The 17044-nt window shown below is 47.3% G+C and overlaps 1 long non-coding RNA gene across 1 annotated transcript; it reads left to right on the top strand.

Moving 5' to 3' along the window:
- Positions 1-5043: 5043 nt before the first annotated feature.
- Positions 5044-14878, top strand: LOC308593398. Its single transcript, XR_014010944.1, has 2 exons — positions 5044-5159; positions 12889-14878. It is a non-coding gene; the product is annotated as an uncharacterized lncRNA (long non-coding RNA).
- The last annotated feature ends 2166 nt before the right edge of the window (positions 14879-17044 follow it).

Genomic DNA, 17044 nt, shown 5'->3' with positions numbered 1-17044 from the left:
TAAATGCACGTATCGCAGAACACAAGAATGCCGTCAAAAAAGAAGAAAAAACTTCCTCTCTTTACCAACACATGAAAGAAACAGGACACGAAATTAATTTTGCAGATTCCAAATTGCTCTTTAACATGGAACATCACCACAAGAGAATAATCATGGAAGCCATCGAGATAGAGAAACACCCTCACAACATGAACAAGCGTGACGACACGTCCCGCCTGCCAGACATCTGGAAATTAGCCCTCCCCACAAAAACCGACACCAGAACCAGAGGCACACAGAACGCCATCTCCAATCAACCACACCAGACCCAAACCCAGATCCTCTCCACAGATAAATTACAGACACCATCCAGTAGCCAAACCATAGTGGCACCTCCGGATGCTGCACCCCCCTGCAATCCCTACACAGATCTGGCTGGCACAGGGCACAAAACCACAGCTCGCCCCTATACACGAAGCCAAGCCAGAGCACAACTAAGTGCAGTACAGCCATCTTCTCAGAAAAACTCTTCACAAGGTCAAGAGGTCAAGACACGAAAGCTTTAGCAACTAATCCACACCTAATGACCCTCCTAAGTGGTACTCAGAATATCACTCAAGTAATCACTCAAGATATCCCTCAAGTAATTAATGAACAAAAGAAGAAAAGGCACACTAACCTGGGAACTTCCTCTCTGCCCAGAACGTTGGAGGCTATACACCTCACCCCCTCAACAGTATTTATAGGAACTCAAACACTGAGATCCTGCTCTGTTCCAGTAACAAGAAGCCGAAAGCACCAGCCTGAAGATGACGAGTGAGACCTCGTCGAAACGTCGCCTAGACACCCCAACTCTTACACGGGAAGACACCCGAAGACACCAAAACCTGCATTCCTGTACCCGTGAAAATCTACGAAAGCATATATATATATATATATATAAAAGAAATTACGAAAGGTACAGGACAAGGGTGTCCGCTCTCACCACTATTATTCATATCGGTACTGGAAGTCTTTCTAAAGACAATAAGAGAAAATGAGAAAATAAAAGTTGTCTGGAAACAACATAAAGTGAAAGTCTTTGCAGATGACTTGGTACTAACTATAGAAGAACCATTAAATAATGCCAAATAAGTTATTAAAGAAATAGAACAATTTGGACAAGTAGCAGGTTTTAAATTAAACAAAAGCAATATTAGTTAAAAAAATGAAACAAGACTTGGTTGATCTGTTGCAACAGGAAATTGGTATAGTAGTAGTCAAAAAAGTTAAGTATTTAGGAATTTGGTTAACCACAATGAACAGAGATTTATTTCAAAATAAACTATACACCGGTGTGGAATGATAATTAAGAGAAGGCCAGGCTGACTTCCTACCAGGTAGAAAAATGAGTAGTAATGAGGGTAGTAACTGATTCAATTGAATATTTAGACATATTGCAACGAATTCTCCAGAAAAAAAACATTCATTCACAATAAATTAAAAAGGTCCTTGTCCTGGTACGGAGTTTTCTTTAAAAAGGTGCCCCCCACCCGCCCCACGGGGTGCCCCCCACAGGCTCCCCGATTAGTGCAGACCCAGCCAGGGCTGAGCCGGGGGGTGAGGGAGAGTCGGGGGAGATTCCAGTTAAGAGCCCCAGACGGGGGTGGGGGGCGTGGAGTGGAGTGTTCGGGAGGGGGAGCAGGCGGGCAGTGGAGGGGGTTGTCCCGGCTGCGCTCACTCCGCCCCCCCGCCTCGGCCTTCTCCTCGGGGGGCTCCAGCAGGAAGGGCGAGGTGACGGCGTGCGCCTGGGCAATGGCAGCCAGCTCCTTCAGGAACTCGGCGAAGATGACGGCGCAGTAGACAGCGTTCTTGACCCGATGACATGGCTTTAATGGCACTCACCCGAAGAGGCTTACGCAGCATGCTGGAGGGGATCGCAGCCTACTGTTCCCATAACTCACTAAAGATAAACTATGACAAAACAAAAATTGTGGTGTTCACTAGAGCTCGCCACATCTTTAGATGGTCTTTAGATGAACATGTGATTGAACAGTGTCCTTTTTAAAAATATCTGGGTGTTACATTCCAGGCTACATCTAGTTGGCTAGCCATTCTAACACGAAGAACAATTGGTGTTTTGCTTAGTTTCTTCCATTCCTGGGGGGGGGGGGCAACTGGTGATCCCGGCATTAAGAGCTTTTGTTAGGAAAGCTATCCCCCAGATGTTATATGGGATAGAACTCTGGGGGTGGAACCAGAGGCTGTTGGAACGGCTTGAAATTTTGCAAAATTATTATCTCAAGAGGATTCTAGGCCTTCCTCAAGGAACCCCAGCAGCTTTCTTGAGGGTGGAGGTTGGCTTACCCTCTGTATCTGCCAGGGCCCACTTAAGATTCCTACGATTTTACATCAACCTTGCAAACACTTCAAACACCTTATTGGCCAAACAAGCCTTTGTATCTTTTCAAAAGAACACCACTTGGCGCCAAAACTTATCTGAGATCCTGGTTAGATACACCCTACCGGAGTTTAATATCCTTAAACTGTGGAGCCCGGACAAAGTCCGGAAATGGATCCTGGAGAGAGATGCTTTGTTAGATATCACAAAAATACAGATCCTAGGGTCCTCCCACTGGTTTCCCCGACTGAAAGCAGTCAAAATCTGCGCCAATTATTTGGCGAATATCATCAATCCCACTCTTCGGAGAGCCTTTACTATGGCCCGATTTCAAACCATTCCTACGGCCTATCTGTCAGGCAGATATGCAAAAATCCCAGTAGAGCAGCGTATATGTCCTTGTTATATGAGAACCAAAGAGGATCTCATACATTACATGTTGTATTGTCCCATCTATTTGGCTTTCAGGGATGCGATGTTACAAACTATCCCCAAATCAATAGTCAACTCTGAGGACCAAGTAAAGTTTTTACTGGTGGACGCTGATCCACGGATTTCTCACGTGGTAGCGGTCTTTGTGGTGAAGGCTATGAAAACTAGGGTATGGTTCCTGGATGAAACGGTGAGGTCCCTCCATTGCTCTCCTAACCTGTTGCTGTATCCTCTTCCCTGAATGGTGGGGTTTATTGGGTAGTTTCCTTGTTGGGACAGCATGGCATGAATTTTAGCTTACTTTTATAATTTTATTGTTTATCTTTTAATAATGTTTTATGGTATTTTGTGTAAAGGCATGGACCTCACAAATTTAATAAACTTGTACTTGTAAATATTTAGACATGAACCCAAACAAAAAAGCATCTTTCGTATTTGTAGATGCGGAGAGAGCATTCAATAAATTTCTGAGAAAATAATTAACCAAATGGAAATGGGGAAACAAATTACAAAGGCCCTAAAAGCAATATATGAAGGACAGAATGCAAATTTGATAATTAATAATGACAGAATATTTTAAAATAGAAAAAGGGACCAGACAGGGGTGTCCACTTTCACCTTTACTTTTTATTTTAATTTTGGAAATATTAAATGAAGAAATCAGGTTGATAAAAGATAAAAGGGATAACTCTAGGAAATAAATCTTACAAGTTACTGAGCATTTGAGGATGATTTAGTATCGATAGTAGAAAATCCAAAAGAAAGCATTAAAAGGGTTCTTGAGAAAACGGGAGAATTTGGTAAAGTCTCAGGGTTCACACTAAATAAGGAAAAAATGAAATAAATGGTTAAAAACATGGGAGCAAAAGAAAAAAGTTAGAAGAAAAAACAGGATGGCAAAGCGTGTTCTCATTAAAGAGAGAGCACGTGTTGCGGATGGGGCCAGACAAAACATCCTCAGTTGCCAGCCAGGCTGTTGCAAGGGAATTGAATTGATTGGTGACTGTTGTTACTGGGGTAAATTTGATGTTATTCAGAGGTTATTTATACTGGGTCCACAGCTTGTTCCTTTCTCTTTCGCTGTGGACACCGGATCAAGCACCGGAGTGATTTCAGCAGAAGATTGGTTGTATACTCTTTCCCCCTTTCTTCCTTTCCCTCCCTCATTTTGCTATTTTATTCCTTTCTTTTATTCATCCTTGCCTTCTATCAGCCTCTATTACTGGTTTTGGTTCAAGTTTTGCTCGCCCTCTGGCGAGAGGTGCCCTGGACCCGGGCGGCTTCGGCCCGATTCTCGGCTGGGCTATAGCCCGGGCCAGGGGATTTCACTGGCGTTAGGGGGTCGTTGGCGTTGCGCCACAGGCTGCGCCGGTACCGGGGACCCTAAGGGGCTCGCTGGGAGGGGCTGCTCGGGTCTCGCCTGCCCTCCAATTTGCGCCCTGCGGGCGCCAAGTGTTCACCCCACGTTCTGGCTGGGCCCTGTTTGGCTCCCCCCCATCCATCCCGCCCCCCCCCACGCTGGTCTCAGGCACCCGGAGGCGACCGGGGAGGCCGCCGGTGTCGCGGGGTGACTCACCTCGCTCCGTGGTGGGGCCGCTTGGGCCGTCTTTTCACTGCTGTGGGGGGTGCGGGATCGCGCCGGCGCGCGGGGCCTCTGCCTTTAATTGCAGGCCGAGGGCGCTGTGCGGGTGCGTTTGCCCTGCCGATTCCACGGCGCTGTTTTCCGCTTTTGGCGGGAGCGCCATTTTTCTTTTTTTGCCTCTTTTTCTGCTTTACATGGCGGCCTCTAGTGGCCAAGCCACATAATTGCAGGGTTTCATTTGTTGGCTTGTTTTTTTTTCTTTTTCTTTTAGCGAGTGGTGGCCTCTAGTGGCCGTTAGGGTAAGTGCACGTTATCTGAATTTTGGTGGCAGCCTCCAGTGGCCGTTCTGGGTAATTGCACTGTAAGTCAGGTTGCTTGTTTTGCCACCTGGTGGTGAATTGTATTCTTGCAGCCACTTAGTTGGTTCCAAATTACTTTGAATTGGTGGAACTTATACGGTTGCTTGTTTACATTACTGGTTTATTTTATTTTAATTACTATTGTTAGGGGAGGGGCCAGGAGGAGGGTATCAACTCGGGCCCGGCCTGGGCGGGGTTCAATTGCACGGCCTTCGGGAGCTGGCAGTTCACTTCTGGGTCATTCACAGGCTATCTCTTTTCAGTCAATTCCAGGCTCTGTACAACAAGGCGAGGTATCAGAATCTTTCGGTTGAGGACAGCCTTCCTCCTCCGCCTAAGGCCTCTTCGGGTGGGCACCGCCGTCGCAAAAAGAGCTCCAGGAGGCGCTCCAAGCGGAGACGGAAGGACACTTCGTCCTCTTCTACAGGTACTTCTTCCCAGAGTTCCAGCAGTGATGAGGAAGCTTCCCTGAAGCTTTATTGGGGCTTTGGCGAGACCTCAGGGCTCCCTAAGTGGGTTTGGGAGCGTAGGGCGAATTCTCACAGGGCAAAGTATGGGGCGGTGCAAGACTGTCAGGAAGGGGTCTTGGTGCCTGACGTTAAAGTCTCCACCAATTCGGCCAGGGATCTTATTCCTGGTGCCCATTTGTCTGCCAAATTGCGGTCCAGGATTTTGAATGGTCATTATGTGGATATTTTTAGCTTAGCCCCTCCGCTTGATGGCCAAGAGCCTTTAGACAAGGGATTTGCTACCTCTAAAAAGCAGGCAATTATAGCCAAAGCGGATAGGACTTTTGAACGCTGGTTGGATAGTTTTCAAGTTTTTGCTGGCGTAGTTTCAGCAGCCTATCCTAGGTGGTCTTTGCATTTATGGGTTTACTTGTCCATAGTCCGCTCGGCCTTCACGATGGCCGGAGAGACCGCTGCTTTGGCTTATGATCAGAATTTCAGGCGTAGAGCAGCCAAGATCCCCACTGCCCGCTGGGATCGCAAAGACCTGGATGTTTGGACCACTTACGTTGCCCCTCGCATCGACAAGAAGGCCCCTGATCAGCAGAAGTTTAAGGCCCTCCCGCAAAGGGCGGGTCGTCGGTTGTATTGTTGGGATTTCAACAAGGGTGCCTGCCAGCGGCAACCCTGCAGGTACTCACACCTTTGTGAGAAGTGTTCAGGGAGCCATTCAGCGTCTGTGTGTACGGGGGCGCGGCGACCCTTTCGTAAGGGAGGGGGCTCTCAGCAGCCCCCAAAGGCTGCCCCCCAGGTGCCAGTCGCTGGAGCCGGAAAGTAGTACCCTGTCCTCGTTAGCCTACACTCCGGTGAGGCTGCAGCCGCTGTTGTCCTTGTTGGAATCATATCCCGACAAGGAAGCGGCGTCCTATTTGCGTGAGGGTTTTTCTTTGGGGTTCAGGATTCCGGTGGCATCGACCCCGATAGCCGGGAATTTGGTTAACCAGAAATCTGTTAAGGACATGCCAGAGGTGGCACGTAAAAAGATAAAAAAAGAACTGGCTTTGCATCGTATGGTCGGTCCTTTTTCGGCTCCCCCTTTTCCTAATTTGCATATGTCACCCTTTCTTTCTTTCAACCTTTTATTCGACCGTCAGTCAGAAAAAAGTACAATTGTCAATACACAGTTAAAACATCCAAGAAGATTTTAGAGCTTAGCCAACACTAAAATGGGCTAAACAGATAGCCCCATATCAATACAATCAATTAAAGTCTTGCGACGCTTAAAAGCTAAAAAAAGAAATTTGGCCACCGAGGAGGGTATAGCTCTAGTGATGTTATTCAGCAAGTGTAAAACCTGGTTTTCTCCAGGTAGGGAGCTAAATTGACGTAGAAGTGGGTCTATAAAATTTTGTCTAAGCTCTGCATAAGAAGGGCAAGTCAAGAGGATGTGTTCGGTGGACTCAACCACACCCATGGCACAATGACAGGTTCTCTGGGCGTATGGTACTCCCCTGTACCTTCCCCACAATATCGCAGAGTCAAGGACATTTAATCTGGCCGCTGTAAGAAGTCTGCGGTATTCCACATAGTGGATTTCTGCGAGGTAGGGGGCTGGTATGGTCCGATAGATCTGGTCCCCTAGGAACATCCCTGGTTTTACCTGGGCTATGTCCTCTTGTCTAGCAATGTCACTCAATCTCCGGGAGATCACAGCTCTAGCTTGATTGTACGACATAGACTCAAAGTAAAGATGAGACAATCCGCAGGATTGAACCTCGTTAGTGACCTCCCTTTCCCACGATGATTGGAAATCGTCCCTCAATATCAAGGGGGCAATACCCACTGGTTTAAAACAAAGCTTAAGCCATAGCCAGAGCTTCGTCTTCAAGGCCACATACCGTAGAGCTTGCCAGCCGACCTCTAATCTCATAGCTGCACCCGCTACCGAGGGGGGAATCCTAAGGATGGCTCTAAGGAATCGTGTTTGGATAGAATCAAGTTTCAAGAAGTCCCTACGGGAGCCTAAAGAGATGCCCACCAAAAGAAGGGGGAGGACTTTCATTTGAAAGAGACTCAAAGCTATCTTCACTGATTGAGCCTGATTCTTAGCATATAGAGATCTAATCTGGGTGGATGCTTTAGATGCATTAGTTGTTATATAGTCTCTATGGGCCAGAAAAGACCTATTTGACCGTATTACTTGTCCCAGATATTTAAAGCAGTTAACCTGCTCTAGGGGGATCCCGTTCATCGACCATCGATAGAGTCTCGGTCGGGCAGAGAAGACCATGATCTTGGTCTTAGCATAGTTGGGTTGGAGCTCATGCTGATCACAGTATTCATGTAGAGCTTGCAACATTCTCCTCAGTCCAATAGGGGATCTAGCAAGAAGTGCGGCGTCATCCGCATACAGAAGAACATTCAGAGATCGGCCTGCTAGTTTGGGGGGGTGGAAAGCATCATTGGCCATGTGAGTCACCAGTGAGTTAATGTAAAAGTTAAACAATGCTGGGGCCAATAAACAACCCTGTCTTACCCCTCTAGTGGTGGTAACGGGGTTGGAGACTAGGCCTTTATTGTCTAGCCTGATTCTCAGAAAGGTGTTTGTATGGAGGCTGATAATCAGATGAAGGAGACGACGATCGATATTTGTTGCAGCCAGTTTTGTCCATAGCTGCTTTCTAGAGATTCGATCAAATGCCTGCTTAAGGTCAATAAAAGCCACATGAAGAACCTTTGGGGCTTTGCCGGCATACTTTTCCGCCAGGTGATTCAAGGTTAATATTTGGTCTGTAGTAGATCTTCCAGGGCGAAAACCCGCCTGTTCATCGGCAATGATATTGTCGTCCTCCATCCATTTCGATAGTTTGTTTAGTAGGTACCCCGAGTAAATCTTCCCAATGACATTTAGCAAGCTGATTGGCCTAAAGTTGCTCGGCTCTGTACGTGGGCCTTTCTTATGTATTAATACAATCAACGCAGAGCTCCAGCTTGAGGGAAATTTTGCTGTTTTGTTTATATACGTGTAAAGTGCAGCTAAAAGTGGGATCCACCAATCTTTATTTGCTTTGATGGCATCAATGGATATAAGGTCATCACCGGGGGCCTTGCCTGCTTTAAATCGATCTATGAGGGTTTCAACTTCAGGGCATGTAACTGGGTCCCAATCGGGCAGTGCTTCCGGCTCCACCGTATCTCCGCAGGCATCATGGGCTGCATACAGATCGGCGAAGTATCTTTCCCAAGTGTCCGCTGAGATGTGGGGTTCTATTCTTGCAAGCGGCCTACCCAGGTATCTGGAAATTAACTGCCAAAAAGAGGCTGGATTTCTATTCTCTGCAGCTATCAAAAGGTTGTTCCAATTGTTTCTTTCTGCCTCAAGCTTCTTTTCCTTTAGTAGGGCTTTATAACTTCTCCTGAGGGTGATAAGACGGTTACTTGGCATGGGGTCATTTGATGCTCTGTATGCCAACCATTCATTATACAGATGATTCTTGAAGTTTTTTGCATTCCTCATCGAACCATTTTTTGTGGAAAAACTGTTTACCATGCTTTGTGGGGGACCGGACTAGTGTTGGTTTTAGAAGTTCTACTATATCGTCATATATTGGTAGAGGCTCATCCTATTTTATTTGGAGCTGATCAGACCAGAGAAGTTCGTTCAACTGCTGGGCCGAATTAGAGGTCCATTTAAGGGCTGTAGGTCTTATCTCCAGATGATCATTTGATAGGTGCACAAGGGAGTGCCTATCAAGTTCGTCAGCCAGAGTCAAGGAAATTTCTAGAGGGAAGTGATCACTCTCCAATCTTGTAGCCACCTTAAAGCTGGATATTTTTGGGGTAAGGTCAGGAGATATCCATACAAAATCAATAGTGGATGCACGTGAACCTGACCAATAGGTGAATTCGGCAGGGTAGTCCGAGCTGACTGCCCCATTTAGCAGAAGGAAATTGAGGGCCAGCAAGGTTTGCCTGCATTTGAAACCTGCGTAGGTGGCTATGTTATCTTTGAATTTCCTTGGTAAAAGATCTGTAGTCACAAGAGGTGAAGAAGGGTACTTGCTAAATTTAGAGAATAAGATTTGGTCAGTATGTGACAGGCGTCCATTAAAATCTCCCGCCAACAGAAAAGTGGCTTCGGGGTATTTATCAAAAAGTGTTTCCAATGTCGCTTGGATTTCCTGCCATCTCAGATCAACCAAATTTCTCTTATAGATTGGACATAAGTAGATATTGATCACTACTATCGTTTCCTCTGCTGTTTGCAACTTTATAATCAGCATGAGTGACGACTGGATGTCAATTTTTTCGGCCTGGAGATTTATGGCTAAGGAAACAAAGATAGCCAAGCCTCCTTGCGGTCTACCATGTGATAACGAGTTCTGCGTGGCATTCAGGTAAAAGCCCTTGTATCCTGTTAGATAGAAGTCCTCACAGGCCCATGACTCTTGGAATAGAAGGATGTGGCTGCCATTTATATAGGCAACAAATGATGGATCTGTCAGTTTGGATTTAATACCAGCCACATTCCATGATAGTAGTGTAAGAGGCCGCTTTGTGTTTCCCTCAAGTCATGATTTCTCTTGCGTGGTTAATCCTGGAGAATCCAAATGGGGGTGCACGCTGCGTGGAGGGGCAGTAGGGTGAAAAAAGGCAGTGATTTTTGATTGTTTGCATTTCAGGTTCAAGTTGTCACATGTCACAGGAGCAGCCAGAGGCTGGGGCGAATTTATAGGTCGCTGTAAGAGAAAGTCTTGGTACGAGGGGGTGTTACTAGCCGACAAGTCCATAGACTCGTCGTTTGCCGTATGCTCTATAGTTGCAGGAGTCGTGCCTTGAGGATCGAGGCTTGTTGATGGAAAAGCACTATGTAAGACAGAAGAAAGACATCCTTTTCGGTTAGCTTCCAGTAGCATGTTTAGCCTTGCCACTGCCTCAGTGTTTGTCCAAAGGGCTGCTGGATCTCCCAGAGTCTCTTGCATCGTCATGGTATCAGCACAAGGAATGCAGCCATTTTGAGGACTGGAGATCGTTATCGCTGCAGGGGGGTCCACATGGGCTTGTGTCTGGCAATCTTTAGGGGCATCTATAATAGCCGAAGCTGGACCTGTCAAAGCTCTACCCCTTAAGGCAGTCCCTTCTTGCCGGTGGGATGGTCGGTTAGTAAATCGTGGGGAGGGGTTCATAGGAAGGGTCTGTTGCTGGAAATTCCGATCATAGTCCTCAATCCTCCTTGTAGGCCTGCTAACCAAATTTGCTGAGTTTGGGGTTTTCCCAATAGTGCCCCTACAGTTGTTAAAGAAGCATCTTTGTGGGAAGATTCCAAACCAGTTGAGACGATTTTGAAGTTTGCTCAAAAGTGCAGGAAGCCTGGGAGAGTCGAACTTGAGCAACAAGCGCTTAAATTTTGGAGTCTCTGGCAGCCATTCTAATGATAGGAGACCACCCTGGGCCAAGTAGGACCTGGTCAACCTTCGCAATGAGATCACAGCTGCTTTACAATTTTTCCAGGCATAGTAGGGGAAGCAGGAGTGAACGATGTTCAAGCATATATTGTTAGGGGTGAGTTGGAGGTTTACTAGCTGCTGCCCCCTACTTAGACTCTGTGCCTCATGATTATCAGGTCCCTGATGATTTAATGGCGGATTCAAAATCGAGACAGGGGTTTTGATGAAGGCATTTAGTTTTTCCTCTAACATATTGATGGAAGCTGATAGCACCTTTATTTTGTCAGCCAAGTGCAGGCAAAATTTCTGCAAAGTCCTCAGCTCCACTGATTGTACTATATCACATAAAGATTTACGATGAGGGTCGGGGTAGGGAGAGAGGCCATCTGGGCTGGAGGTTATATCCAACAGCGATTTGTCTCCTGGCAAGGGAGTATTTGCAGTCGTTGCCGGGTCACATGGGCAGTCTACCTGCTTGGAGGTGTTTAAAAGGTTGTTTGGAGTCATTGCAGGATCATGTAGGCAATCTAACTGCTTGGAAGTAACAGGTGAAGGAGGCACAAGGTTGCAGAAAAACTCCTCCAATGATGAGATAGAAGGCTCTAAGATCTTAGGTGGTGAATCCAGCCCAGTAGTCTTCGAAACCTTAGACATAGGTTCTGAGGCGTTAAAGGAACAGTCTTCCACAGAGGAGGTACGGCCACGTTTTAGGCTCGTCATCCTAAACCCCTTGAGCGGCTCGGTTATCTAAGAGTCCTTCAAAGGCCAAACAAGAGCTGGTGGAAGGCCAGGGAAGCGCGGCCGGTGACTGCCCAAGTTACAGCTTATCAAGTTGTTAGAGAAGCTCATTAAGGAGATTTATGGCGCTGACTTTACAAGCTTCCACCGGGTGAGTTCCTGGCGTTTTCCTCAAAACATTATCGTGCCAACTTCCAGAGAAAAATAGGAGCGGAGTAACTTACAGCATGAACTGGAAAGGGGAGCTCCGACAAGCGTGTCTTACTTCGTCGCCCATATGTCACCCTTGGGTATAGTTCCCAAGAAAGCCGCGGGGGAATTTCGCCTCATTCATAATCTTTCTCATCCTAGAGGCACGTCAGTAAATGACGTGATTCCCCCGGAACTTTGTTCGGTGCGGTATGCTTCTCTTGATCACGCAATCAAGATGATACGGAAGTTTGGGCCTGGTGCCCTTCTAGCAAAATGCGACATTGAATCGGCATTTCGGCTGCTTCCGATCCATCCTGATGATTTCTGGTTGCTAGGTTTTCAGTTCGAGGGAGGATTTTATTTTGACAAGGCCATGCCTATGGGCTGCTCTGTGGCCTGTGCAGCTTTTGAGCGCTTTAGTTCTTTTCTGGAGTGGGCCTTGCGTGAAAAAACTGGCCTGGATGGGGTCACGCATTATCTCAATGATTTTTTGGTCGCCTCAGCGAGCGATACGGGGGACTGTGTTGTATTGTTGCAGGCATTTGGTTCCTTAACGGAAGAGCTGGGTGTTCCGTTGGCAGCAGAGAAGACTGAGGGTCCCTCCACGCAGCTTACTTATTTGGGTATCTTGTTGGATACCGTGGCCCAAACCTCCAGCTTGCCGGCGGATAAGATAATCACCTTAAGACGTGTCATCGAGGAATTAATTCCCTTGAGGAAGGTCACCCTCCGACAGCTGCAGTCGCTGTTGGGTCATTTGAATTTCGCCTGCAGGGTGGTCGCCCCTGGGCGACCATTCTGCTCCCGCTTGGCTAGACTCACATCGGGTTTGCAGGCCCCGCAGCATAGGGTGCGCCTGTCTAGCCAGGTGCGTGCTGACCTCAGTATCTGGATGGAATTCCTGGAGGAATTCAATGGTGTGTCTTTGTGGCAGGACACTTTGAACCTCCACAATGACTTCCAGGTGCATTCGGATGCAGCGGGGTCCCTTGGTTTTGGTCTGTTCTGGGACGGTAGATGGTGTGCCGAGCGTTGGCCTCCCGCTTGGCGTGGGAAAGCTATAACTTGGGATTTAACTTTTCTTGAGTTTTTTCCCATTGTAGTGGCCGTGCACTTGTGGGTTGAGCATTTCAAGGACCATCGAGTTTGTTTTTGGTCCGATAACCAAGCTGTGGTAAAAATACTAGCCAAGCAGGCTTCACGTTCTCCGAGGGTATCGGCCCTGCTACGGGTTTTTGTTCTACATTGTTTGTGTTTTAATATTGTATTTTCTGCTCGTTTTGTTCTGGGCATATCTAATGAGATTGCTGGTGCTCTGTCTCGTTTTCAGATGGAGCGATTCAGATCCCTGGCGCCAGTGGCTCGAGACCGTCCGGAAATTTTCCCGGATCATCTCTGGAACCTTGGCAGCACTTAGTTTTACAGGGAGTAGCTGCATCTGTTGCCCCCTCTACTTTGAGGTCTTATAAAAAAAAGGCCTGGGCAGATTTTTTATTATTTAATGGACAGATGGTTGGGGAGGTCACTGCCCCCCATTCTTCCTCTCAGGTGCTCAAGTATTTGGCACATCTATTCCAGATGCGCCGGGCGGCCAGGACGCTGCGACTTCATTCGGCAGCGATTTCCTTTTTTAGCAGGGCATTTTTTAACAAGGATCCGTGTGGGAAGTTTGTGGTGCACAGAGCTTTGGAAGGCTGAGGGCGTCTCACTCCCTCTAAGCCTATCCCTAGACGGCCTATCACATTGGAGTTGCTGGCACAGATGCATACTAAATTGCGTAGCATCTGTTGGTCTAAATTCAAGGCTCGTTTGTTTTCTGCAGCTTTCTCATTGGCTTTCTTTGGGGCCCTGAGAGTAGGAGAGGTGGTCCTTGAGCCTAAGCGGGATGGAGGTTCCAGGGGCTTGTTGTTGCAGGACGTGAGTATGTCTCCGTCTGACTTGCAAATTAATATCAGAAACTCAAAGACGGATCAGCTGGGTAGGGGAGCCGTTATCAGGCTCCCGGCGACTGGGGAAGGTGGCCCTTGTCCGGTAAGGGATCTTAAGCGGTACCTGGCCTTGCGACCTGTGGGTGAAGGGCCCCTGTTTATTCATGAAGATGGGCACCCATTAGTACGGCATCAATTCACTAAGGTGATGCGTAAAGCCATTGTAGCATGTGGGCTTGAGGCTTTGGAGTTCGCTCCTCACTCCTTCCGGATTGGTGCTGCAACGACAGCTGCCCATTGGGGTTTATCCGTGAAGAGGATAAAGGACTTGGGTCGGTGGAGATCGGATGCTTTCAAAACTTATGTGAGGAAATAATGTGGCTGTGTACTTACATTTCTGTTTTAATCCTAGGTCCGGGCACTATCCGTATCTGGATAGTGGGCCACAGTATTGTGCATTGGGCCGTTGACAGAGCTCGTCAGTCTGGATTGGGAGATGGCCTGGGCCTTCCACAGCACGTGCAGGTGTCCTGGATCTCCAGAAGGGGGATGCGTTGGAGGGAATTCTTGCCACTCATGAAAAGGCGTGTACTCCTGCTTGGCCCACCTTCGGCGATTGTGGTGCAGCTTGGGGAAAATGATATGGTTTCTTTTCCTTGCTATACGCTGCGTACTGTTATTTTACAGGACCTAAGGGAGCTGGCGGCTATGGTGCCTAATGCAAAATTGATTTGGTCACAGTTGCTTCAGCGCCGCATTTGGCGGGGCAGTCCTTGCCCAGCGTCCACTGAGAAAGTTAGGAAGCGGATTAATTCCGCAGTGGGCAAGTTGGTGGTGAGCTTGGGCGGATTGGTGATTCCTCACCCTCTTATTTCCTTTAAGGCGGATGTCTTATACAGGGCTGATGGGGTTCATTTTTCCACGTTTGGGAATTATGTTTGGTTGGATGCAGTGGTGTCCAAGTTGAGGGTGTGGTTTGCTTTGTGAGTGGTTGGCGGCGAGCATAAGGGCTCGGGTGGCGGTTAGGTATTGGTTAAATTGGTTGGTGGAGGGGTATGGATTGGCTGTGCCTACCCCTCCAATGCTGCTGCTGCATGGGAATTCCGTTAAAGGAATTCTGGGGCTTACCATCCCCTTGTCCAAACCCCTGGAATCAGGTGCGGGCCGTGTAAGACCCCAAGGCGCATGCAGGGATGAACTGAAGGGTCTGTATCGCAGCCCCAGTTGCCCTGCTTGTTCCTCCACACTGACTCACGCTGGAATCCGGGAGTCAGTGCTATCCCCCAAGGCGGGGGGGCTAGCTAGTCATAACCAATGCCTACGCAACCACTCACAATTTTGTATGATAATAAAAGTTGTGGCCAAAATTATGCCAAAAACCTTAAACAAAAATTATGTGTGATGTGTGAGTTATTGGGGTAGGGATGATTTGGGGGACCTCAGCACGCAAATAGTAAAAAAAATAATATTAAAATATCAAAGTATACAATTGACAATGAAAAATATTAATTTATTCAAGGACAATTACAACAAAACCTGGAAAGAAATCGAAAAGGACATGGAGATATGGGCCAGATTAAAATTGATGTTGTGGGGCAGAATATCTGCAGTTAAATGAGTATTTTACCAAAATTATTCTTTCTTTTCCCAATGATACATATAATTGACAAAATGGCGTGTTTTAATCAACAGAATAAAGATCTTTTGACTGCCTTTCATACTGAATGTCAATTCTGCCTTTCAACTTGAGACATTGGCTGTTACATTGCCCTAATGCTACGGGCAGAGGGAAGGGAGTTGCCTTGAAGAATGGCCAGCCAGAGGTCCAAAGTTTGTAGCCTGAATATCCAGGATGTGTCCCAGATTCTTTTTCCTTCAGTTATTAGGGAGGACTTTACATGACTCTGCTCTCAGCCACATATACCCTTCAATACGAGGGACAGGGTCATTTTCATGGTTCTTTAACTGTATTACAGCTATATCTATTGTGTGTGGAGATCCCACCTCCCACCAGTAGAAATAAAGACACAGGACACAGTAATTTAGGTTAATGGGCTAAAATTAGGCCACAACTTTATTGGTTACAGGTGATGAGCCGTATTGGCTTAGACATTGGTCCTATCAACTATCCGGCTTCAGCCTGCTTGTTTGAAGACCGGGAAGGGTTAACACCAGAAGGGAGTCCTGCTGAGAACATCAACTAGGTACTCCCCCGGGGTCACCGCTCGGGGGTACACTTTAGGCCCTGACCTCCATAGGCTTCATACGAGGCCACATCCCCCGGAATCTTTTACCAGACTACCCTTCAATATTTGGGGGAGGTGATGGCGCTCCCCCCCATACATCTACATAACAATACCCATACCAATGCCTAACCACTACCCAAGCAAAGCTCGCCGCCATTTCCCTCAAACCTGCAACCAATCCCTAATCCCAGCCATCATATCCGCCAACCACACATCGTTTCCCTCATTGGAAAGATGTACGCCATCCTCTCGGTAGAGGGCCACTTTGCTGACTGGATGTTGGGGTGGTCAATGACCCAACCCCCCAGAGCTGCCACTCTACGTGCCACCAAACGTTCCAAGAGCTTCCTGGTTTTATTTATCGCAATAGGGCACTGACAGTCCCTCCATACATGCCTCTCCAGCAGCGGTGACCAAGGATTTCCCAGATTGCGCGGGGCTGGGGGCCAGCATCCGGGCACGTGTTGGGGGCGTGATGCCCGCAGCACCACCTCCTCCAGAGGTCGGAAGTGGCTTTCCACAATCGTTTGCTAGTTTCTAACATTAAAAGCAAGCACTACCCCCAAACTACCTCAGGACCAGATCAAGGTTGGAGCAGTTGGTCCCGAGGTTATCCCAGAGTGGGTCATTCCAATTTGGTACCCCTGGATTGAGAACAGGGCAAAATGGGAAGGGGCTGTGCACATACCTGAAGCATACCTGAAGGAGCATCTCCACCCCCATCGTTCTACCCGGACACTGAGGTCCAGTGCTAACCCATACCTACAGCCTCATTAACTAGTATTATTTCAACTTGTTTTCACAGTATTATTCTAAGCCACTTTCCCCCCTTTTTGCTGGGAACCTGAATAGCTAGAACTATGCTTCTAAGCTAAAGCTCTTAATGCATGGTGCACACATACAGCAGCCTTCAAGAAACATAATCCCTCAAAATACCATTTCCTTCCTTCCCTCTGTAAGACAGGGGGGATCCTCATGCAATTAAATACTGTGAAATCTTTTGTCCCCAATTATCTCATGGCAGTGCCAAAGCAGAGCTCTCCAATTTGCTCAGCTGAATGGCCAGTGCATGTGAAGTAGCAAAGTGACAGAAAGTGCTATGGTTTTTGGTCTCTGGCATCTGCTAGTTGATGGAGCAAAAATGCCTGCAATAAATCTAGTTTAATGCCAATGTTCTCACCTAACAGTACTAATTCTAACAGCAATTTATTTTATCGCTCTTATGTCTGCAGCAGTTCCTAATATCTGAAACATATAAATGAGAAAATTGCAGGCTTTCAAGGGAAAAAAAGTATTAAGAAGCAATAAGCAG

This window comes from Podarcis bocagei (assembly GCF_964188305.1).
Source record: "Podarcis bocagei genome assembly, chromosome: 8".
Lineage (NCBI taxonomy): Eukaryota > Metazoa > Chordata > Lepidosauria > Squamata > Lacertidae > Podarcis > Podarcis bocagei.
This window is presented reverse-complemented; position numbering and strand designations above follow the sequence as displayed.